We start from the raw sequence: 23374 nt of genomic DNA on the forward strand, positions 1-23374 counted from the left end.
GAAGAGACACCATGATCATGGCAACTCTTATAAAGGAAAACATTTAATTGCCGTGGCTCACTTACATTTCAGAGTTTCAGTCCATTGTCATCATGGTGGGATATAGTGGTATTCAGGAGACATGGTGCTAGGGAAGGAGCTGTTACATGTAGTAACAAGAAGTATTTATGTAACAGGAAGTAATCTGATGCACTGGCTGTGACTTGGGCATATTTGAGACTTCTAAGTCCACTCCCACAGTGACATATTTCCTCTAACAAGGCCATGCCTATTCCAGCTAAGCCACATGTCCTACTAGTGACACTCCTAATGAGCTTGTGGGGACACTTACATTCAAACTACCACTCACCCCAAAGACTGTTTCTTATATAAATAGCCTTGGTCATGATATCTGAGCATAGCTATAGGAAGATAACTGATGGGGCAAGTCCTTCTGTGATTATGTTTGTCTTATTGGTTGATAAATAAAGCACTGTTGTCCAATAGGAAATCAAGATAGGTGGGGCTAGGAGTCAAGGAGGATTCTGGGAAATGTAGTAAAGATAGGAGTCGCCATGTGATTCCCAGGAAGAGAGGACACAAGGCTGGAGTCCTCGGTAAGAAAAGATCTTACAAAAATATATACATTAGTAATTATGGTTGATAATTAAGACTGAGCTAGCAAATGAGAAATCCTAGTCATTGGTCAGCAGCATTGTAACTAAGATAAGATTCTGTGCGTAGTTTGGGGGCCATAGCATGGCAGTGGGGCTCTGGTGGGTGGTGAAAAGAGTTATCCTTACAAATGGCATCCCACATGGTTTTACAAACTTCCACATAAAACTTCACAAAAACTTAAAAAGGGATTTTACAAACAAAAGAACAGAGACAAGCAGGACTTCTTGGTTTCTGTTTTGCTAGAGACAAGAAGAGTCTTCCTAGACTCCTTTAAGGGAATCTTCCTGACTCAGCATAAACAGAAAAACCCCATGGCTCTTTTAAGAGGCCCTGCTAACAACTGAATGGTGTGTACAGGCAGCTGGCAGTGGCAGTGACCACATCTCCGAGCCGGCAGCATGCTGCTTGATGGCAGCATAAGGCAGTGAGCACAGCTCTCAGTGCTGACGATAAATGTACCCCCACCATCTTGGAAAGACAGCAGCTAAAACAAACACCGCTTTAATTTTAGCAATGTTGTTTAGCAGATAAATTGACTGCATGGCCAGAAAAAGGTAAAGATTTATGTAGGGAACACCCTAACCACACATGCTCAGGGCTAGTTACAGTTGTTCCTGGATACGCCTGCTAGGTCATGGTCAGGGTGACAAGAGGGTGCTTTAAGAGAGGTTTAAGTACATGGGAGCTCCTTTTTCCCTTTCTTCATCGGCTTACTCTACTTACCTCTTTCCCTGCTGGCTGGCTAGGCTGCTCTGAGTAAGTAAGGCACTCCCTAATAAATATCCTAATATCTTTACCTGACTCTGTATTGGTATTTCACCTTTAGATTTACAATAAAGACAGATTCAGATGAAGAAAAACCTCTAAAGCTTTACAATGTGTTTAAAAATATACATAGGCTTGTGAGAGAAAAAAAACATGATAAATTAATTGAAAGAAAGAAAGAAAGAAAGGAAGGAAGGAAGAAAGAAAAGAAAAGAAAAGAAAAGAAAAGGAAAGGAAAGGAAGGAAGGAAGAGGCCGGGTGGTGGTGGTGGTGGTGGTGTATGCCTTTAATACCAGCACTCAAGAAGCAGAGGCAGGCGGATTTCCACAGAGAAACCCTGTCTCAGGAAAAAAGAAAAAAAAAGCAAGTAAAAGAAATAGAATAATAAAAAGCCAGGTAAAGATAGAAAATACTCAGAGAGTTTGGATACTATGTTATACTGTTGTCTTTAAATTGTTTGATTGCTGAGGAAAGAGCTACAGCTGCTAAAATATGTGATTATAGGTGCTGTTAAATTAATCCAATTTATATATTTTAAAAATGCTTTGACTTCAAAATTTAAGTCTAAGGACAGGTTGCTCAGTAAAAGAATTTCTGCTTATGTTTCCACAGAAAATGTAAAGCTATGTATTCCTTTCAGACTAATATGGTTTGATGAAGCAAGACCCCCTGAAACAGTGTCTCAGGTAATCCAACATTTAAAACAGCTGAGATGATACAGCCTTACAGTCTACAAAAACAAGGATCTAGCCAGGTTTCTGTGTTTTATCATGATCCTCATGGTATGGACATCACCCCCAACCAGCAGGAAGCAGTTTGGAATGAACGATGCCCAAATTCCCAAATATTGTTTATAAATGTTTGTTTTCATTTAAATGGGGTTGATTATAAGTGGTAATGATCACAGTCAATCTCTTTTTAAAGGGGAAAGGGGGAATAGGATATAGAAATGAATACTTTTCATTCTTATGGATTTTTATTTATTAATACAAATTTAAGGTTAATTTTGTTTTATGTAAATTTCTCCTCTTGTTTGGCATTGTTTTTATACAGATCTTTTAAAATGTAATGCATAATTAAATACAGATTGTATATAGTCAGGTATAATAGCCAAAACTTACAGGTAGGTTTGTTAGGTTTTCTAGATATACAGAGATATATTTGAGGTGGATAGATATTCTTCAAACCTTTCAAAGACCTACAGAATATATGGCATTTAAATGGTTTAGGGTTTTTCATGGCAGTGAGACACAACTGCTTCTGGCACACCAATTATGTCAGAAAGGAGGATGGGCATTGAAGAAACTCAATATGGAGTTTGCCTTCAACATGGCAAGATTAGCCATTTAGGCAAGAAACTGCTCTTGCCTGCACTGTTTGATAAACTGGACATGCAGGACCCACAGGAAAATGACTGCTGAACTTGCAAAACGAGATAGTCCTGATGGGTTCCTGCTTCATGGAGAAGTCTGCCAGACATACTGTGGCCTATAGGCTGAAGATGAATGCCCCAGTGTTACAGAGGAACTTTGGGTAACTGTTCAGGTAGCGAGATGTCTCTGTCAGATCTAGAGTTTATATATTATCCTTCTGTGGTCTTTGATGGAGTTGAAGACAGATAGTTATGATTATAGCTTTCTTTAGTTATTATAAAAGATAAGCTACATATAAGACTTTAAACTCACAAAGATAGGATAGATGATAGAGTATTTTCTTTAAATCTTGCTAAATGTTAATGGAATAAATATTGTAACTATAGTTCTTACTTGATAACTGTTTTGTTATATATTTTACTATGTTAATGTTAAAAACTATTTTATATTTAGACAGAAAAGAGGAGATGATGGGGGAAGGCCTTCTGTGTATATGTTTGTCTTATTGGTTGATAAATAAAGCACTGTTGGCCAATAGGAAAGCAAGATAGATGGGGCTAGGAGTCGAGGAGGATTCTGGAATATGTACTAAAGACAGGAGTGCCATGTGATCCCAGGAAGATAGGATGCTAAGGCTGGCGTCCTAGATAAGTCTTTATAAAATATATAGATTAATGGTTATGGTTGATAATTAAGACTGAGCTAGCAAATGAGAAATCCTAGTCATTGGGCAGCAGCATTGTAACTAAGATAAGACTTCGTGTGTTGTTTGGGGGCTCTAGTGCAGTGGTGGGGCTCAGGTGGCTGGCACAAAGAGTTATTTGTAAAGATAACTAAGACACTAACCTTGGACATGGCCCAAGGGTGACAGAGAACTTTGGCTTTGTCAGTGAGTTCAGGGGTTGGCATTTAAAGAAGGTGAGAAGGATGCCCCAGGGTTTCCTAAGTTACTATTTCCTGTGTGATTTCCTTTGTTTTTGTTGTTTCTTCCACCCTTACAGTCATTTTGTAAATTAGATCAGTGTATTATATTCCATGTTCAAAATCCAGTGTCTTAGGTTTCTGGACCACTGTCCTGGCTTCCTGGTGTTCTTGTCTCCTGGTTGTCTTTCCCTGTAACGTGCTCAAGGATCACCACCAAATTCTATGGTTTTGTTTGCCAAACTTAACAACAGTTATATTTTTTTCCTTTTACCTTAGGCCAGTGGCATAGTCTAGTAATCCTAACTGTTTGGGAGACCAGTGGAGGGGGTTTTATTTCAAAGCCAGACTAGGTGGCTTAGTGGGACACTGTCTCAAATAAAACGTGAAAGGGGGGCTTGGAAATCAAAATGCCGTGTATATGTATGTATTGAAAACATGACAGTTATTCATACTGATGAGGATCGTATGACCATATCTCACATCCAGACAGTGTGTAACTAAACTTTATGCCAACTCAAGGATTCATTGTAGTTTTGTGCTGAGAACCCTCAAGCACTCTATCTACCTATATTCCAATATATACATAGGAAATAAATTGATGCAAATAGTGGCCACCCCACTGGACCATGAAATACTTGAATTTAGTATTTCAACACCCAGTATCTAGGCTCTGTCCACGTTTTTTTCTTCTGCCCTCCCAGGCCCCACTCACCTCTGATCTCCTTCCTAATGTACGTTGATTTGCATTTGCTGGTTTCCTGAGTGTTGTCATCTACTTGTTGCATAAGTTTTGAGTATATCTACTCAAATTGTTTGCCTGTCTTAATTGGATTCTTTTGTTTCTATCATACTGCCTGAGTTCCTTATGTATTCTGGATGTTGGTTCCTTGTTATATTAATAGTCTGCATATTTCTCTCTATATATACTCAGTAGATTGTCTGTTCTGTCTGCTGTTTCCTTTACTTTGTGAAAACATTACTTAATCCCATTTGCCCGTTTTTGCTGTGCTAACCTATGCATTGGAAGTCTTTTCCAAAAAGCTGCTGGCCACATCGAGTCTTGGTATATTTCTCCCATTCAAGCACCATTGGAAATGTGCAAAGGCGTCATACAGGGTTTACATGTGAGCTTAGGGCCCAAAAGTAGTTCTCTTCTCTCCTCCTCTCCTTCTTTCCTTCCTCACCTCCTTCCTTCCTTCCTTCCTTCCTTCCTTCCTTCCTTCCTTCCTCCCTTCCTTCTGCAGTCTCTTATAGTCTTCTTACTACATAGAAACACAGGTTCCCTTTTCAACTCAGGTCCAGCCTCTTAAATCTAACTGAGTTTTGGGTTAGCATGACATTTTAATAAGACAAAATCTTAGTACCACCTAGAGGCTGGAGAGATAGTTGAGCTTAGTAAATGATTTCCTTGAAAGCATGAGGTTCACGAGGACTCGAGTTCAAACCCTATATCCACATCAAAAGCTGGGCCTGGTGGTGGGTGCTTGCAATGCCAGGGCTGGATGACAAGGACAAGAGAAGACACTGGGCTTCCTAATCAGTGGGCCTGTCCCAATCTACACCCCTCAGGCTCAGAGAGAAAAAGATATCTTCCTTTTCATAATGTGGGAGACAACATTCTTGAGGATGACTCCTGATGTCCTAATGTTGTCCCTAGTTTCCACGCCACATCATTGCCGCATAAAGGAATATACATATATTCCCGTACACACATGTACACGCCCCCCCCCACATCATACACAAAGCAAAAATAAATCTCCCAGTGCCTGGAACTGTCCACCTGTGTTCTAGCATTTTCCACCTCCCCTGAGCTATGTCAGGAAGGACTGCATAGGCACCGGCATACCCTGTCTCCTGCCCTCCACACAGAGCTTCATTGGTTCTCATACAGTCTTCAGACAGGCCCTTCTGTTTTCATTTGGACTCCGTAGCAATCACAGTTTGAATAAAGGTTAAAATTACTTGGTTGAGAGGGACTTTCAGTTGCTCCCTGCTGCTGTACTTATTGGCTGCCTCTGCTGTAAGGGAAGCCCAACTCCCTCTTCAGGCACCAGTGGTCTCAGGAAACAGCCCAGCCAGTTTCTCTAATTGCAGCACCTCTCAAGGGACACATGTGATTGTTCCTTGGCAGAATCTGAACTTGAACTTCGCTCACAATGTGTGGAATCCAATTCTAAAGGAGAATGACTCCAGTCTCCACCTTGATCTTGGCTGTCCCACCTTTCTGTGAATGCCAACTCTCATGTGAGCAGTCCTCATCTCTGCCCCATGGCTAGCTGGTTCTGAAGCCTAAGTTTCAACTTTTCCCACTCAGACCTAATTGGCCTGGCTCTTCCCATATGAGTTGCTGATAAATGAACAATAAACTCGTTTGAAGGCTAAGCTGAGATTCTTTTTTCTTCCTTCTAATTTTTGCCTTTTTGGGGGTGTGTGTGGTATGTGTGTGTTAATATGTATACACATTTTAGAGGTTTGGCATTTAGTGTCTTCTTACATAGGGTCCCACCCTTTATGGGGTGAGTGTTGTGGGATATTTGTTCACACTGACACTCCAGGTCTGCCAATAGTTTACCTCGAATCAGAGGGCAGAGTCAGCAATTGGCTGACCAGAATTAACCAAAGAGAGTTTGGATGACCCAGGATACAGATAGAAAGACACAGGAAGTAGTAGGGAGGGGCTTGGAAAGATTCACAGGCCTTCTTGGATAGAAGGAGATAGAAGGTCATTGGTCGCTTTGCTTTTCCACCATTTCTCTAATCAATCAGATTTTTACCCCAATATATGACTCCTAAGTTTCATTTAATAATATAACAATATAAGCAAAAGCTTCAGGTGGGACAGCATCTTTCACTGCATCTGGACCTCACAAATCTGGCTCGATTGACTGGCCAGTGAGACCAGAGACCTGCCCATCTCTGCCCTTGTCCCAGAGCTAGGGTTACAGCGTGCTGCCAGACTTATCTTTTGTAAGGGTGCTGGGGATCAGATCTCATGTTTTCATTAAAGCCCTTTCTCCATGGAGTCACCCTTCAGCCCTTACACTCCCTTTGGGGACAACATTAATATAACAGTGAAAATGAACAAGGAATGTGAATAAGGGAGACTCTAAGAAATGACCTGTCTAAGGAGGAAAGAATACAAAGGCATATTGGTCACTCCCACAAGTCAGGTGCTCAGATGCCACCATGAAATAGTGGGCTCTCAGTTAATGATACTGTAGTCTCCCTAGAGAGAAGAATGAGTGTGGGAAAAGAATAGTCATGTTAATTAATAGCCCAGGAGCTCAAATATCCAAAAGGCATTTTTTATGAGAGAAGTTACATTCTTTCCATATTCCTCCAGGCCATGCCCAAATTACCTCACTTTCAAAATCCTACAAGACTCAAACCAGATCCCACAGTACCGCAGACAATCAACTCTTGAGCTTCCATTGCTCTTATCTCTAAGGCACTGGCAACATCTGTTGCTGTGGCAACATGTGCCAATAATCCTGACAGATGGGAGCAGATCATGTGGCTAGGTCTGAATCTGACCCGCTTTGGGACATGGACCTGTAGACCCAGAAAGACAGCTCAGGGCGTCCAGAGTCCTAATCCTGTGCATTAAATCAGTGCTGTCTCCAACCAAAACAACTAAGTAACTGACCTCCAGAGGCATAAGGGAATGAGTTTCTAAATGCCGGGCCTAGGGGAGGTGAACTTTGTAGACACATTGTTGCAGCTCCTATTGCTTTAAACCCTATGGTTCTTTTATTTCCAAAGCAGCAATAAAAATTGTTCCAATAAGGAATAGGACTTAAATAAAACCACAATAGCTCTTTCTTGGAAAATTTGTCATGATGTGTAATTTTTTACCTAACTTCGGATAATTCTTTTTCTGCATTTGAACTTACCTACTAAATGAAAACCATTAGTAAAATTTTATGTGCATCCTCCCACATACACTCCCGCTCACACACGTGAGTGTGCACACAGATTCCTATGTGTACACAAACACAGTTTTTAAAAATTCCTGCATCAATCACTGTCTAAATAGAAGCACATTTAAACTTCTTTTAATTCAAAAGGTATTTCTGCTAGTTTAAAGGCCTTTCATCTGACATGTTTAGAGTGTTAAGAATTTTCTCAGCCTTTGTTAGAAATTTTCCTGCTGAGAGGGACAATAAAAACTTCAGAATTCTTCTTCTGATTCAAGGTTCAGGTATGTATCATACTCTCTTTCGTAAGTGTCACTTAACAGAGCCATGCAGGTTCCTCTTTGGGGCATCCAAAGCTCCAGAGTCAAGGCTCTTAGCCTAGAAGTCAGTTTGCAAAAATCGGAAATGTGTAATCAGCTTCTAGCTCTTCCTAGTCAACAGTATCTTGGGTTTCTGTTGCAGTGATAAAGCACTACCATCCAAGGAAACTTGGAGAGAGAGGGTTTGGCTTACATGTCCTGATCACAATCTATCACAGGTCAGTCAGGGCAGGAATCGAAGGCAGGACTCTGGAGAGAGGAGCTGAAGCAGAGGCCATGGAGGAACGCCGTTTACTCGTTTGTTCCTCCTAACTTGCTCAGTTTGCTTTCTTGTAAACCTCAGGACCACCTGTCCAGTGATGGTACTGTTCTCAGTGATCTGGGCCCTCCCACATCAATTAGTAACTTAAAAATGCCCTCCGGGCTGCCAACATGCCAATCTGATGGGGGCATTTTCTCAAATGAGGTCCCCCTTTCTCAGATAATTCCAGCTTGTGTCAAGCTGATCAAGAAACTAACTCAGATGGGTAATGAAGAAACGCCAGTCAGGAACCATAGCTATGTTCCTGCCCTTGGTATGAAAACTTCAAAACTTCAGTTAATGAGCTTCTAGTTTAGGAAGAAAATTATATGGAATATGGAAAGACTGCTAGCTCCCCATCCTAAATTTTGTGGGAAAGAACAAAGATAGCAGAGTTTACTGAAGCAAGCCCTGCATATCATAACAGAAATGAAAATATTGTGATTAAAAAGCAATAAATAAGTCTAGGTAATTGTGATTTTTAGGCTTAGGATTTTTACTATGTAGATTGTTTCCTTGTGTACTTTTTTTTCTCTCAAATAACTCAATAGCTTCTAATTCTACTTTCTCCTTTGTTGATGTTAAATTTAGAAACCATATTTGAAGGCATTTTTCTCTACTCCTCAATGCCATAAAAGAAATATTTCTTTTCTCTTTTCTAGTTCTTTCCCCTTTTCTAGTTCTCTGTGACAAATCAAAAATACGGGAGCAGGTGATTGTTATACTTTAACATCATGTATGTAATGGCAGGAATCATTGTTGAACCTTGCATTCTATGGCCACACTAGCCACACTTAAAATTCACTTTTGTGTCTTTTACAGTACTTCATTCTTCCTTTTCTCTGTGTTAGCACAATGTGTGTGGGCCCATGTGTGTGCAGATGCATGTGCGTGTGCGTGTGTGTGTGTGTGTGTGTGTGTGTGTGTGTGTGTAGGGTGTGTGTAGGGTGAGTGTGTGTAGGGTGAGTGTGTGTAGGGTGAGTATGTGTGTGTGTAGTGTGAATGTGTGTGTAGGGTGGGTGTGTAGGGTGAGTGTGTGTGTGTGTGTGTGTGTGTGTGTAGGGTGTGTGTGTAGGGTGAGTGTGTGTAGGGTGAGTGTGTGTGTTGGGTGAGTATGTGAGTGTGTGTGTGTGTGTGTAGGGTGTGTGTGTGTGTAGGGTGAGTGTGTGTGTAGGGTGAGTGTGTGTGTGTGTGGGGGGTGTGTGTGTAGGGTGAGTGTGTGTGTAGGGTGTGTGTGTAGGGTGAGTGTGTGTGTAGGTTGAGTGTGTGTGTGTGTGTGTGTGTGTGTGTGTGTGTGTGGGTGTGTGTGTAGGGTGAGTGTGTGTGTTGGGTGAGTGTGTGTGTGTGTGTGTGTGTGTGTGTGTGTGTGTGTGTGTGTAAGCCTGAAGGTAACATTGGATATCTCATTTGATAGATCTCCATTTTATTATTTGAGACAGGGTCCCTTAATTCAAGAAGATGGGCTTGATCTGGGAAGCCCTTGTTTCTCCCTCCAGACTGCTAAGATCATAGTCACCTGACATGCCTATTTGACTTTTACATGTGAGTTCTGGGGACATGAACTCTGGTCCCAGGTGTGTGTGACAAGTGCTTCGTCCTACTAAGCCATCTCTTCAGCCAACATTCTTATTCACAAGATATCTTTTGTTTGCCCATATTTTGCTACAAGTTTTTCTAATCTTGAGTTGAGTCATTTTATTAATCTTTTTAGATGCCAGTCTTTGAAATTGTGTGTATGAGTGTTGGACTTTTATCGTCCTTGCATATGAATAATACTTCCAGGAGTCTGCAAGCCTTGCCTGGCATCATTACATCAAGGCCTTGCCTAGTGTAATGGGTTTGGGGCAGAAAGTGTGTCACTCTTCCCTCAGGAGCAATACATGCCCCATTTCTAGCCCTCCTGTGTCACTGAGTCCACCCATCCCTGAGAGGCTCTTCTACTTCTGTGACACTGACAATTCAAGGACAAAGTGATAGACAGTGTCTTATGACTGCACATTTCTTTTTTTTCCTATTATTATTATTATTATTATTATTATTATTATTATTAATTCAAGTTAGGGAACAGGCTTGTTTCACATGTAATTCCCTTCTCCCTCTCCCTCCCCTCACCCCCATTCCTTCTCCCCCACCTCCAACCTACCCCCACCCCATCCACCCACCACTCCCCAGGCAGGGTAGGGCCCCCAACCAGGGCTCCACCAAGTCCACCAAATCTTCCTGTGCTGGGCCTAGGTCCTTCCCCATGTGTTCAGAGACAGAGTGCATCCCTTCAAGTGGGATGGGCTCTCGAAGTCCCCCACACACGCCAGAGCAAAACGCCAGTCCACCTCCGGAGGCTCCTAGGAGTGTAGGGGGTCTCCCCATTGGCATCCATGATCAGGGGGCTGGATTAGTCCGTACTGGCCTCCCAAAGAGCGTCTGGGGTCGATATGCTTTCCTTTTTTCAGGCCAACTGTTTCTGTGGGTTTCTCCAACCTGGTACAGACCCCTTCGTTCTTCATTCCTCCCTCTCTTCAACTAGGTTCCAGATTTCAGCTCAGTGTATTTCTGTGGATGTCTGTCTCTGCTTCCATCAGCCACTGGATGAGGACTCTAGGATAGCATAGAGAGTAGTCATCAATCTCATTCTAGGGGAAGGGCTTCTAGGCCATCCTCTCCTCCACTGCCCGGACTGTCAGATCGTGTCATCCTTGTAGGTCTCTGGAGATCTTCCTAGTTCCAGATCTCTTCTCAGACCTATAGTGGCTCCCTCTGATATGGTATCTCTCATCCTGCTCTCTCTCCTCTATTCTTCCCCCAACTCAATATATCTGCTCCTCCATTTCTTCTCCTCTACTCTTCTTCTTGTGCTCTTATTGTGGCAGCACCCACTCCCCTACCCTCATGCTCTCAATTAGCTCGGGAGTTCATGCCACTTCCCATTCCTGGGGTCCATTTATCCCTTAGAGTCCTTCATGTTTACTAGTTTCTTTGGTGAAGAGGATTATAGGCTGGTAATCCTTTACTCTATGTCTAAAAATCATATATGAGTGAGTACATACCATGTTTGTTTTTTTGTGATTGGGTTACTTCACTCAGTATGGTTTCTTCTAGTTCCATCCATTTGCCTGCGAATTTCAAGATTCCATTACATTTTTCTGCTGAGTAGTACTCCATTGTATAAATGTACCACATTTTCTCTTTCCATTCTTCAGTTGAGGGGCATCTAGGTTGCTTCCAGGTTCTGGCTATTACAAACAATGCTGCTATGAACATGGTTGAACATATGTCCTTGTTGTATAGACATGCAGTATTTGGGTATATACCCAAGAGAGGAATGGCTGGATCTTGAGGTAGACTGATTCCCATTTTTCTGAGCAACTGCCATATTGATTTCCAAAGTGGTTTTACAAGTTCACACTCCCACCAGCAATGGAGGAGTGTTCCTTCTTCTCTGCATCCTCTCCAGCATAGGTTGTCATTGGTATTTTTGATTTTAGCCATTCTGACAGGTGTGATGTGGTATCTCAGAGTTGTTTTGAGTTGCATTTCTCTGATGGCCAAGGATTTTGAGCACTTTCTTAAGTGTCTTTCAGCCATTTCAGATTCCTCTGTTCAAAAACCTCTGTTTAGTTCTGCACCCCACTTTTTAATTTCATTGTATGGTGTTTTTTGTGGCTAGCTTCTTGAGCTCCTTGTATATTTTGGAAATCAGTCCTCTGACAGATATGAGATTGGTGAAGATCTTTTCCCATTCTGTGGGTGGTCGTTTTGTCCTACTGACTGTTGCCTTTGCCTTGCAGAAGCTTCTCAGTTTCAGGAGGTCCCATTTATTAATTGCAGACCTCAATGTCTGTGCTACTGGCATAATGTTCAGGAAGCTGTCTCCTGTACCAATACTTTCAAGGGTATCTCCCACTTTCTCTTCTAGAAGATTCAGTGTGGCTGGATTTATGTTTAGATCTTTGATCCATTTGCACTTAAGTTTCGTGCATGGTGACAGGTATGGATCAATCTGCAATTTTCTGCATGTCTGAATCCAATTGTGCCAGCACCATTTATTGAAGATGTTATCTTTTTTCCATTGTATGGATTTAGCACCTTTGTCAAAAATAAGGTGTTCTTAGGTGCGTGGGTTAATATCTGGGTCTTCAATTCGATTCCATTGGTCTATCTGTCTATTCTTGTGCCAATACCAAGCTGTTTTCAGAACTATGGCTCTATAGTAGAGCTTGAAGTCAGGGATGGTGATGCCTCCAGAAGATCTTTTATTGTAAAGAGTTGTTTTGGCTATCCTGGGTTTTTTATTTTTCCATATAAAGTTGAGTATTGTTCTTTCAATGTCTGTGAAAAACTGTGTTGGGATTTTGTTGGGGATTGTGTTGAATCTGTAGATTGCTTTTGGTAGGATTGCCATTTTTACTATGTTAATTCTGCCTATCCAAGAGCATGGGAGATCTTTCCACTTTCTGGTATCTTCTTTAATTTCTTTCTTTAAAGTCTCAAAGTTCTTATTGTACAGGTCTTTCACTTTTTTGGTTAGTGTTACCCCCAGATATTTTATGTTGCTTGTGGATATTGTGAAAGGTGATGTTTCCATGATTTCTTTCTCATTGAGTTTATCATCTGTATACAGTAGGGCTACAGATTTTTTGAGTTAATTTTGTATCCTGCTACCTTGCTGAAGGTGTTTATCAGCTGTAGGAGTTTCCTGGTAGAGTTTTTCGGGTCACTTATGTAGACTATCATGTCATCTGCAAATAGTGAAAGTTTGACTTTGTCCTTTCCAATTTGTATCCCTTTGATCCCCTGTTCTTGTCTTATTGCTCTAGCTAGAACTTCAAGTACAATATTGAAGAGGTATGGAGAGAGTGGACATCCTTGTCTTGTTCCTGATTTTAGAGGAAAAGCTTCGAGTTTCTCTCCATTTAGTTTGATGTTGGCTATTGGTTTGGTGTATATCGCGTTTATCATGTTTAGATATGTTCCTGTTATTCCTGTTCTCTCCAAGATCTTTATCATGAAGGGATGTTGGATTTTGTCAAAGGCTTTTTCAGCATCTAGTGAGATGATCATGTGGTTTTTCTTTTTCAGTTTGTTTATATGGTGGATTACATTAATGGTTTTTCGTGTGTTGAACCATCCTTGCATCCCTGGGATGAAGCCTCTTGATCGTGGTGGATGATTTTTCTGATATGTTCTTGGATTCGATTAGCTAATATTTTATTGAGTATTTTAGCATCAATGTTCATGAGGGATATCGGTTTGTAGTTCTCTTTCTTAGTCTTATCTTTGTGTGGCTTGGGTATCAAAGTGATTGTAGCCTCATAGAAAGAGTTTGGCAATATCCCATCTGCTTCTATTGTGCGGAACAGTTTGAGGAGTACTGGTATCAGCTCTTGTTTGAATTTCTGGTAGAATTCTGCAGTGAAGCCATCTGGTCCTGGGCTTTTTTTGGTTGGGAGGCTTTTGATGACTGCTTCTATTTCATTAGGGGTTATGGGTCGATTTAAACTGTTTATCTGATCTTGATTTAATTTTGGTAAGTGATATTTATCCAGGAAACTGTCCATTTCCATTAGGTTTTCGAATTTTGTGGAGTACAGATTCTCAAAGTATGACCTAAAGATTCTCTGGATTTCCACAGTGTCCATTGTTATATCCCCTTTTCATTTCTGATTTTGTTAATTAGTGTGCTCTCTTTCTGCCTTTTGGTTAGTTTGGCTAGAGGTTTGTCTATCTTGTTGATCTTCTCAAAGAACCAACTCTTTGTTTCATTGATTCTTTGTAATGTTTTCCTAGTTTCTACTTTATTGATTTCAGCTCTCAGGTTGATTATTTCCTGGCGTCTACTCCTCCTTGGTGAGTTTGCTTCTTTTTGCTCTAGTGCTTTCAGTTGTTCTGTCAGTTCTCTGATGTGACTTTTCTCTAGTTTCTTCATGTGGGCACTTAGTGCTATGAACTTTCCTCTTAGCACTGCTTTCAGAGTGTCCCATAAGTTTGGGTATGTTGTGTCTGCATTCTCATTAGATTCTAGGTAGTCTTTAATTTGTTTTTTTTTATTTCTTCCTCAACACTGGAATGGTGCAATTGGGTGTTATTCATTTTCCAAAAGTTTGCAGATTTTCTGCCATTTGTATTGTTGCTGAATTCTAGCTTTAATGCATGGTGGTCTGATAAGATACAGGGGGTTATTTCAATTCTTTTGTAACTATGGAGGTTTGCTTTGTTGCCTACTATGTGGTCAATTTTAGAGAAGGTGCCATGTGGTGCTGAGAAGAAGGTATATTCTTTTGAGTTTGGATGGAATGCTCTATAGATATTCGTTAACCCCAGTTGGGTCATAACTTCTTTCAGGTCCTTTGTTTCTTTGTTAAGTTTCTGTCTGGTGGTCCTGTCTAGTGGTGTAAAGGGGGGTGTTGAAGTCTACTATAAGTGTGTGTGGTTTTATGTGTGGTTTGAGCTTTAGTAATGTTTCTTTCACAAATGTGGGTGCCTTCGTATTTGGAGCATAGATGTTCAGGATTGAGATTTCATCTTGATGGACTTTTCCTGTGATGAGTATGAAATGCCCTTCTTCATCTCTTTTGATTGATTTTAGTTTAAAGTCCAATTTGTTAGATATTAGGATTGCTACCCCGGCTTGTTTCTTGAGGCCATTTGATTGGAAAATCTTTTCCCATCCTTTTACTCTGAGGTATCACCTGTCTTTGAAGTTAAGGTGTGTTTCTTGTAAACAGCAGAAGGATGGATTCTGTTTTCATATCCATTCTGTTAGCCTATATCTTTTTATGGGTAAGTTAAGACCATTGACATTTAGGGATATTAATGTCCATTGTTCATTCGTTCTTGTTTATTTTGAATTTATTGTTGGTGGTGTCATTGTGTGTGGATTTTGCCCTCCTGCTTCTTTTTGTATTTGGCAAAATTAGATTATCTATTGCCTGTGTTTTTGTGCATGTAGTTATGTTCCTTGGGTTGGAGTTTTCCTTCCAGAATCTTCTGTAGTGCTGGATTTGTGGATATGTATTGTTTAAATCTGTTTTTGTCATGGAATATCTTGTTTTCTCCATCTGTAATGATTGAAAGTTTTGCTGGGTACGGTAGTCTGAGTTGACATCCATGCTCCCTTAGTGCTTGTAGGGTATCTATCCAAGACCTTCTGGCTTTCAGAGTTTCCATTGAGAAGTCAGGTGTGATTCTAATTGGTTTGCCTTTATATGTTATTTGGCCTTTTTCCTTTGCAGCTCTTAATATTTTCTCTTTATTTCTATTTATTTATATTGGAGTTTTGATTATTATGTGTGTGTGGGGGGGACTTCTTTTTGTGGTCCAGTCTGTTTGGTGTCCTATAAGCTTCTTGTACTTTCATAGGCATATCTTTCTGTTGGTTGGGGAAGTTTTCTTCTATGATTTTGTTGAATAAGTTTTCTGTACCTTTGAGCAGTGTTTCTTCACCTTCTTCTACACCTATTATTCTTAAGTTTGGTCTTTTCAAGGTGTCCCATATTTCCTGGATATTTTGTGTTAGGGATTTGTTGGACTTGAGGTTTTCTTTGGTTGATGAATGTATATCCTGTAGCAAGTCTTCAATAGCTGAGATTCTCTCTTCTGTCTCTTGGATTCTATTAGTTATACTCACGTCTTTAGATCCTGATGTTTATCCAGTCTTTCCATTTCCAGCATCGCCTCATTCTGTGTTTTCTTTATTGTGTCTAATTCAGCTTTCATGCTTTGAACTGTTTCAAGAGCTTCCTTCACTTGTTTGGTTGTTTTATCTTGGGTTTCTTTAGCTTCTTTAAGAGATTTGTTTATTTCTTGAATTTTTTGGTTTGTCTTTTCCTCCATTTCGTGTAATTTTTTGCTTGCTTTTTCTTCTATTTCTTTAAGGGATTTTCTTGTTTCCTCTTTGAAGGTCTCTATCATCTTGCTGAGATAATTTTTGAGGTCCATCTCTTCTTCATGCACTATGTTGGGCTTTTCAGGTCTTGCTGGAGTGGAGTCCCTAGATTCTGGTGGTGTCATATTGGTCTTTCTGTTGTTGAGTGAGTTCTTATTCTGTCTTCTTCCCATATCTTTTTCCAGTGAGTGCAGGTAGGATCTCTCTATCTCCTCTTGTTACTCTGTAGTGTGTGTGGGCCAGGAATTCAATGTCCGAAGCTCTGGATGGTCTTGCCTCTCCTCGTAGTCTCCTCACTCTCCTGGCGGATAGGTTGCCGGGAACGGAAGGAAGAGTGGCCTGTACCCCGATTCAGGGAGCTCCTCCCTGCCTGGGCATGTCTGTTTCAAGCAGGGACAAGCCTGGAGGGATCTGGGTGAATGGCGCTTAGGACAGAAGTTGGGTAGAAGCAGGGGGTCGCTCACCTGGTCTGGTCTGTGATGAGTCGGCAGAAAGGGCCTGCACATTTCTTAATCCCCCGTGATATCATCCTATAAGTAAAAATTATTTCGGGCAAGTAGAGGATTCAGTGAAATAGGAAAAAAGTCATAAGCAATTGGCTTAGTTTTCCATAGGGAGAGAGGATAGTAAAGGGTCTAAATGTCAGCATTTTTAAGGAATAACTGCATTGCTTTCCCCTTGGTCCTGGCTCTGCCTTTGTGCTTCTCTTGGGCCCTTCCTTCTACCCTGCCTGGTGCACATGCCACATCTAGACTGAGCTCTGGTTCCCAGTGTTAAGCAGACACATGCACAATGCTGCTTCCTTCTACTCTTCCTGTTGAACATGTGGCACCTAAAGATTGTAATTGAGTCCCAGCATTTAGTATTAAGTTGATGTACACTTGATTGTTGCATATATAAAGTAAATCTTAAGGCTTCAATGAATAGCTTGGGGCATTTTGGCATACTCCCAATTCCATAGCCACACAATTATGAGGTCAGGTAAACACAGGAGTTTGGCATGGGGTCTGCCCTCTTGCATTTTGGTTTCTGGTTTAAGCAAAGTGGCCTAGGTTGTGCTTTGCACCTCACAGGTTAGTTGCCCTTAAAGTCTCTAGTAAAGTAGAAGGAAGAGATGCAGGACCTTTTGCAGTGTAAGTGATATCTAATCATTTAGAGAGCCTGTTTGAAAACCCCAGAGTTCAGAGAAGGCCGGGAAGGGAGATGATTTAATTGTTAATGTGCTTGGCTTGCATGAGATCCCAAGTTTAAGATTCGAATAAAAAACCACCTTGTGGAGGTGTGTGCTTGTAAGCTCTGTGCTGGAGAGGTAAAAGTTGGAAGGCCTTGAGATTTGCTGGCCAGTCAACCTAGCTGAATTAGGGGGCTTCAGGCTCAGCAAGAGACTACAGCAGAAAAGAAACCACATTTGGCCTGGGATGGTAGCTTCTTTCCTACTGGCTAGCTTTCACAGGGGAAGAAACTGCTGTGCAGGCAGCTGGGAAGTAAAGCCAGCAATGGTCTTTTTCAGCTTCAGATCTTCCCAGGCAAGAAGTTCTCACAGGTATAACAATGGCATGCCTATTATGGGGGTAACTACCTGATTTCTGTTTGGCTCTGAGGCCTGCTCTATGGGAGGGAGTTTCACACCTGTGAACCTGTGGACCTGGTTAAAGACTTGTGACTGGGGTGTTCATAAGTAGCAGTGATGAACCCATCCCTTTTGTTTTGCTATGTTGTCAAAGTGCCTGTTAATTATCTCTGCAGTTAATGCAGAGTTTAGTGGTTGGCCTAGGTACAGAGAACAAGTAACTGTTAAGTGCTTGTCACTGAACAGGACACTTATATCACCACTTCCAGCACTCAGGGAACATCACAGAAGAGGGATGGAAAGAAGGTAAGAGACAGGTAATGGGGGGAAGAACCCTGAAACACAGTCTTATGGAAATGACAAGGCTAGGGCTCTAGGAACTCTCAGCAGCTACGGTTGCCTGCATAAGGACTGCATAAGACATGGCCAGCATTCATTTATAGACTGTGAGGGCCTTTTTAGTCTCTTGATGCTGGAGGAGAGGAAGTCACCAGTTTCAGTGATGCAGCCACTGATGAGTTATTCCTGCTTCAGTGGACAGCTCCACACTCACATCTATGAGCATAGGCCTAATTAAACAGCAGATTACAATGGGAAACCAAAAAGCATCAAAGTGCAATTTGATGGGAGGAGGAGGAGGAGTAACAGAAGGTGGGGTGGGTGAACGTAGCCAGAATACATCATGCACAAAGAATAACTTAATGATGTCTGCTCTAGCTGTGGCCATGCAGCACCCAAGGAAGGGGCAAGTACTCCTTCCTTTTGCCTCACTTAAATTCATCTTAGATTATGCAGTTTCTCTAATTGCAGCAAGAACAAGAACTGTGCTTCCTTCTCTCTCTGTGGGCAGAACAAGCTCCAACGCAGCAGCAGGAGCACTCTCATAGATGTCTGGGTCCCATCATTCCTCCATGCTCCTGGCTACCCATGGACTACAGTTGTGCACCTGGGTGCATTCTTTAGTCTCTCAGTATTTTCTCTCCTCCTCCCAAGCCAGGTTCCCTTTCCAGAGTATTGGACATTCTGTTTTTGAGACTGTTTCTGGCCTTCTGTCATTGACCCTGAGTTCTTTTTGGGGGAAATTGTGCTTCACTGACTAAGGCTGTCTATCTGAAATACTGTCTTCTTTTGGCTGAGGAATGTGATTTCCCCCGCTGGAGTTTAAATTTGGAGTACAGTGATAAAATGGAACATGCAGTTGACCTTAGTGACCTGCATTCCTTTTCTTCAATGATTGTGTAGGGACGAGATGAGCTGCAGAGCAGGAGTGTACCCCTGACCCAGGCAGGCCTTCTGTTTCTGCCTCAGCCTCAACCTGGAGCTGCAGCTCCACGAGCCTGCCAAGAGCTTCCCTTTGGGTTTCAATAAAGCCAAGACGGTTCTGGGAAACATTTAAATTAACCTGAGTTTCCGGGAAGCTCAAGTAATGGGATATTGTGCATAGCCCACCACTCTTAGATTCAACCTCCTTGTTATTTTTATAATATGTTTTCCTTTCACTGGGTTTGCCTTGCACACCACACCACACACACACACACACACACACACACACACACACACACACACACACACACACAGTGAGAGTGGGGAGAGGAGAAAGGGAGGGGAGATATATCTTGGCAGCCTCCAAAATATTTGAAGGTTACTGTTGTGTATCTATAATATCCAGTACTGACATCCCTTATTGTTTTATTAATTTGGGGTAACAGAAGCTGAACTTCTTCCTGGTTGCGCCAGGTTCTCCTTTCTTCTTATGATACATGTGTCTGTTGTCTCTTCTCAAATACCCTCTCCTTTATTTTGTGCCGGCACGCTAGGTTCAACAGAATTTTGCTCCAAACCCCATGTCCTTTTGGAAGACAGTCCTGCTCTCCCCAGGAAGGACAAACTCCCTCCTTCTGCTCCATATACTGGTATCCCTCAGCCGGGGTTCCCTTCAGTCTGTCAGCATGTGTCTCTTTCCCAGTGGACTGGGCACTGTCTTGCAGGGTCTGTCTGTACCTTACTTACTTTGCATAGTGCCCATGTCTCAATGAATCAGAAGACAGAATGACGGAAAGAATAGGTGAGGTTCACCCCACCCCCTTTGTGGAGTGGTGTGGACTCACTGGTCATCAGGGCCTGCTTGCTGCTGGTTCTGGAACATGCTAAATACACTGATTGTTCTTTGTGTGACTCTCTGTGGCTATGAGAAGCAAACATTATCTTCTGGATGATGGCTGTTCTCCACCCATCTAGCCATCCTACAAATTATGTTAGCTAGTTAACATTTATTAAATATGTCATATACACAAGGAAATATTTTTCTAGGAAGCTTAGAGAGTTATGTCAAAAGTCTTACACCAAAAGACTTACTCCAAAAGTCTTCCAGTCTAGTCAAGAAATGACACAGAGGTTGGAAAAAAGACACAGTGGTTAAGAGCAATGACTGCTCTTCCAGGGGACCTGGGTTTGATTCCCAGCATGAACATGACAACTTACATTCCATCTATACTCCAGTCCTAGAAATCCTAGCTCTCTTCTAACTTCTGAGTGTGCCTGCAAACATGAGGTACATAAGCATACATGCAGACAAAACACCCATACACATAAATTAATTTTTTAAGTTTAAGAAATTAAGACAGAAATCTACAAGATGTGAAATAAAGATACAAGATACTAGAATAGTTGAAGAGAATATGATTAAAATTCCATATATATATATATATATATATATATATATATCCTTATATTTATATGATCTTATATGTATGGGGAAATATATATATATATATATATATATATGTATATATATATATATATATATATATAGTGCATGCTAATAAGAAGAAAAAAGCAAAAAATGACAGCCAACATTTCCATGGAGTCATGGATGCTGTGTTAAAGAACCGCTGTTCAGAGGAACCTAGGGGACCTAGCTTCTGTACACTGTGAGCACCATCCCAGCCTTGAGGCCAGGACCAGCTGAGATGAAGTTAGGAGGGTGGTGGGTATGTCTGCCTCACAGGGAGATGTGTGGGCACCAAGTAAGGATAGAATCTTGAGAGGAAACCCACAGATCAGGGACCCTTATAGTGCCTGCAGCTGTGGAGCAAGCCCCTGGGCACTGCACAGGGTCTATGGGAGGGAAAGATGGCAGCGAGAATATGATTGCTCATTCATCTCATTAGCGTGCCATCAAAAACAAAGCAAAACACAAACAAACAAAACAGGAGATGTGATCTTCCTTTAACCTACACAGTTACTGGTTTTCATTTCAGCGCACTAGGTAGCTTACTAACGGTAAAATTGGAAATTGGAGGTTGTAGAGTTCAAAGCTATCAGCAGATCTATCTATGGTGACTCCCTTTTCTGGACAAGAGGCATGGGCAGGAATAGGTACTATCTTGCCCCCCCCCCAATCCTGAGAACTGTTGATCTCACAGGTGGGGTATTTAATCATTTAAAAATTGTTTATTTACTTCAATTTTGTGTGTATGGATGTTGTACCTGCATGTATGTATTTGTGCCACTTGCTTGCAGGAAACTGTGGAGGTCAGAAGAGGACATTAGATTCCTAGGAACTGGTGCTTGTGAATTGTTATGTGGTGTTGGCAACTAACCTTGGTCCTCTGTAAGAGCAGTAAGTGTTCTTAATTGCTGAGCTATCTCTCTAACCCCACTGCTTTATAATTTGACAAGTCAAAGTTACTTATTTTTTCTTTTTTCTTTCCAGAATAAAAGAAAGAAAAAGACAAATGTCAGAAGAAAAAAAGAAAGGAAGGGAAGGAAGAAAAAAGCTATGAACAAGCAAGTGAGACAAAAGAAAATAGAAATGCTTATAACAGGATTGGGGTGTGGCTCAGTGAGTAGAGTATTCCCCCAGCATTCATGAATCCCTGAGTTCGATCCCCAGCCTGCATAAACTGAGTATGATGGTATATATTAAAAGGTGGAGGCAGAAGAATTAGAAGTTAACTATCATCCTTGCTACCTACTAAGTTTGAAGGCCAGCCTAGGGTACATGAGACATTGTTTCAAAAAGTACATTTGATAGATATTTTACATACTATTGGTGAATTGTAACAAAAGAAACTCCTTCTAAGTTGTTTCCCCAATGTGCTCTGCCCTAAAGTGGATGCTGGGTGGAGGCCAGGTCCATTGCAGCCTGGGGCTTGAGTGCACTGAGGACAGAGGAGGCTGGGTGCCTTTCTGTGCTTGTGCTTTCCATGGGAGGTGTTCGACTAATGGGAGAGAGTCAGGAAGAGCCTCCAGTTTTCTTAAGCAGGCAAGTCCTTACTTCCTCTTAAACAAAACCAAGTGGTTTTAGAAGAGAGGCCATGTCCTCTCTTCTCAGAAGGGTCTGCACATGTCCCCAAGAAGCATGAAGGATCACCTGTAGGATGGAAAGGAGTCCACCAAGAGGCTCGGTAGAAGTCAATGCAAGTGCTCAGAGGGGCATCCTAGTAGAAGTCATCAATCAGGGGCAATGGTTTGGTGATCAAGTTGGCTTTTATCTTTGGTTAAAATGGAGTGGTTTTCCACTGTGTGTCTGCGGCCATTTAGTTTTTCTTTTTTATGGATGGAATTCCCTCCACATCCACTCTCAGTGGACCTTGGGATCTTGTGAGTTTTCAAGTAGCTTTTCAGAATTGTTTCAGTCTCAATACATTCTGTAGACTTCTGGCATTTTCATTTTTTAAAATGGCTGTGATTATCAGTCACTTTTTCCAGTTTTGTCCAAATAGTAATGAAAAAAGAAATTAAGAATAAAAATTCATGGAAACTATCATACCACTAAGAGGTCATTGAATTTGGCAAGAATGGCTGTATTCACAATTTTGGCCTCATTCCTTGGTCTTGGGATTAAATTTAGGAAAACAGTGATTACATAAATTTTAACAAAATAAATGATGCTTGGCTATGTTGCAATTTGTATTCTTTAGGGAAAAGTAGGCATGAATTTCTAATCATTCATACTGTTATGAATCGAACTTTTAACAAGTAGAATGGATCTAAGTCTTGGGGAGCCTGAAGCTGGAGCATCATTGGAAGGTCTCTCTAAAGTCTGATTAAATATTAAATAGTGTTTGCAGAAAGCGACAAGGAAGCAGCAAAGATTCACAAATGCTGACAAACTCCCCAGACATGAACGTGTGTGGAAGCCACAGTACCCTTTTAAACCATCTGCCTGCCTCTAGACTTGCTCCTGTATCTCCTCCATTTATACTTTTTCACTTTAGGTGCTTTAAAGGGTTATCTACAGTCTACCTTCTGTCTCCCTCTATTATAAACATTGACTCTCCCAACATTTTGCTCCACAAGACTCATTCTTCTGGCCTGGAACCTTCTATCATGATGCCAAGTGAGTTGGCCAGGATGGACAGTAAGATTATTCCTGGAAGCCCCTCCCACCAGTCTATGGCCAGCAATAACCATACGTGGAAATGACTCCATGCTGTGTAAACATGTTTTTCTGAACCCAAATAAAAATGCACACTCAGCTTGTCTCCTTAATTAGATTCCATAAATGTCTCAGGTCCCTGAAAGTCTGCCGAGCAGTAAAGGAAGCTGGAGCGGGAAAAGACAGAATCTCAATCAATGTCAGTCAAAACGCCTTTCTTCTGCAAGCTGCACAAAACTCTGTGCCTTTGCTACTGAGTGCTCCATGGACATCTTTCGGGAA

The 23374-nt window shown here is 41.5% G+C and overlaps 1 long non-coding RNA gene across 1 annotated transcript; it reads left to right on the plus strand.

Moving 5' to 3' along the window:
- Nucleotides 1–2047: 2047 nt before the first annotated feature.
- Nucleotides 2048–23161, plus strand: LOC107979121. The gene is made up of 3 exons (XR_003483343.2): nt 2048–2108; nt 21232–21331; nt 21425–23161. It is a non-coding gene; the product is annotated as an uncharacterized LOC107979121 (long non-coding RNA).
- The last annotated feature ends 213 nt before the right edge of the window (nt 23162–23374 follow it).

This window comes from Cricetulus griseus, chromosome 3 (genome assembly GCF_003668045.3).
Source record: "Cricetulus griseus strain 17A/GY chromosome 3, alternate assembly CriGri-PICRH-1.0, whole genome shotgun sequence".
NCBI lineage: Eukaryota > Metazoa > Chordata > Mammalia > Rodentia > Cricetidae > Cricetulus > Cricetulus griseus.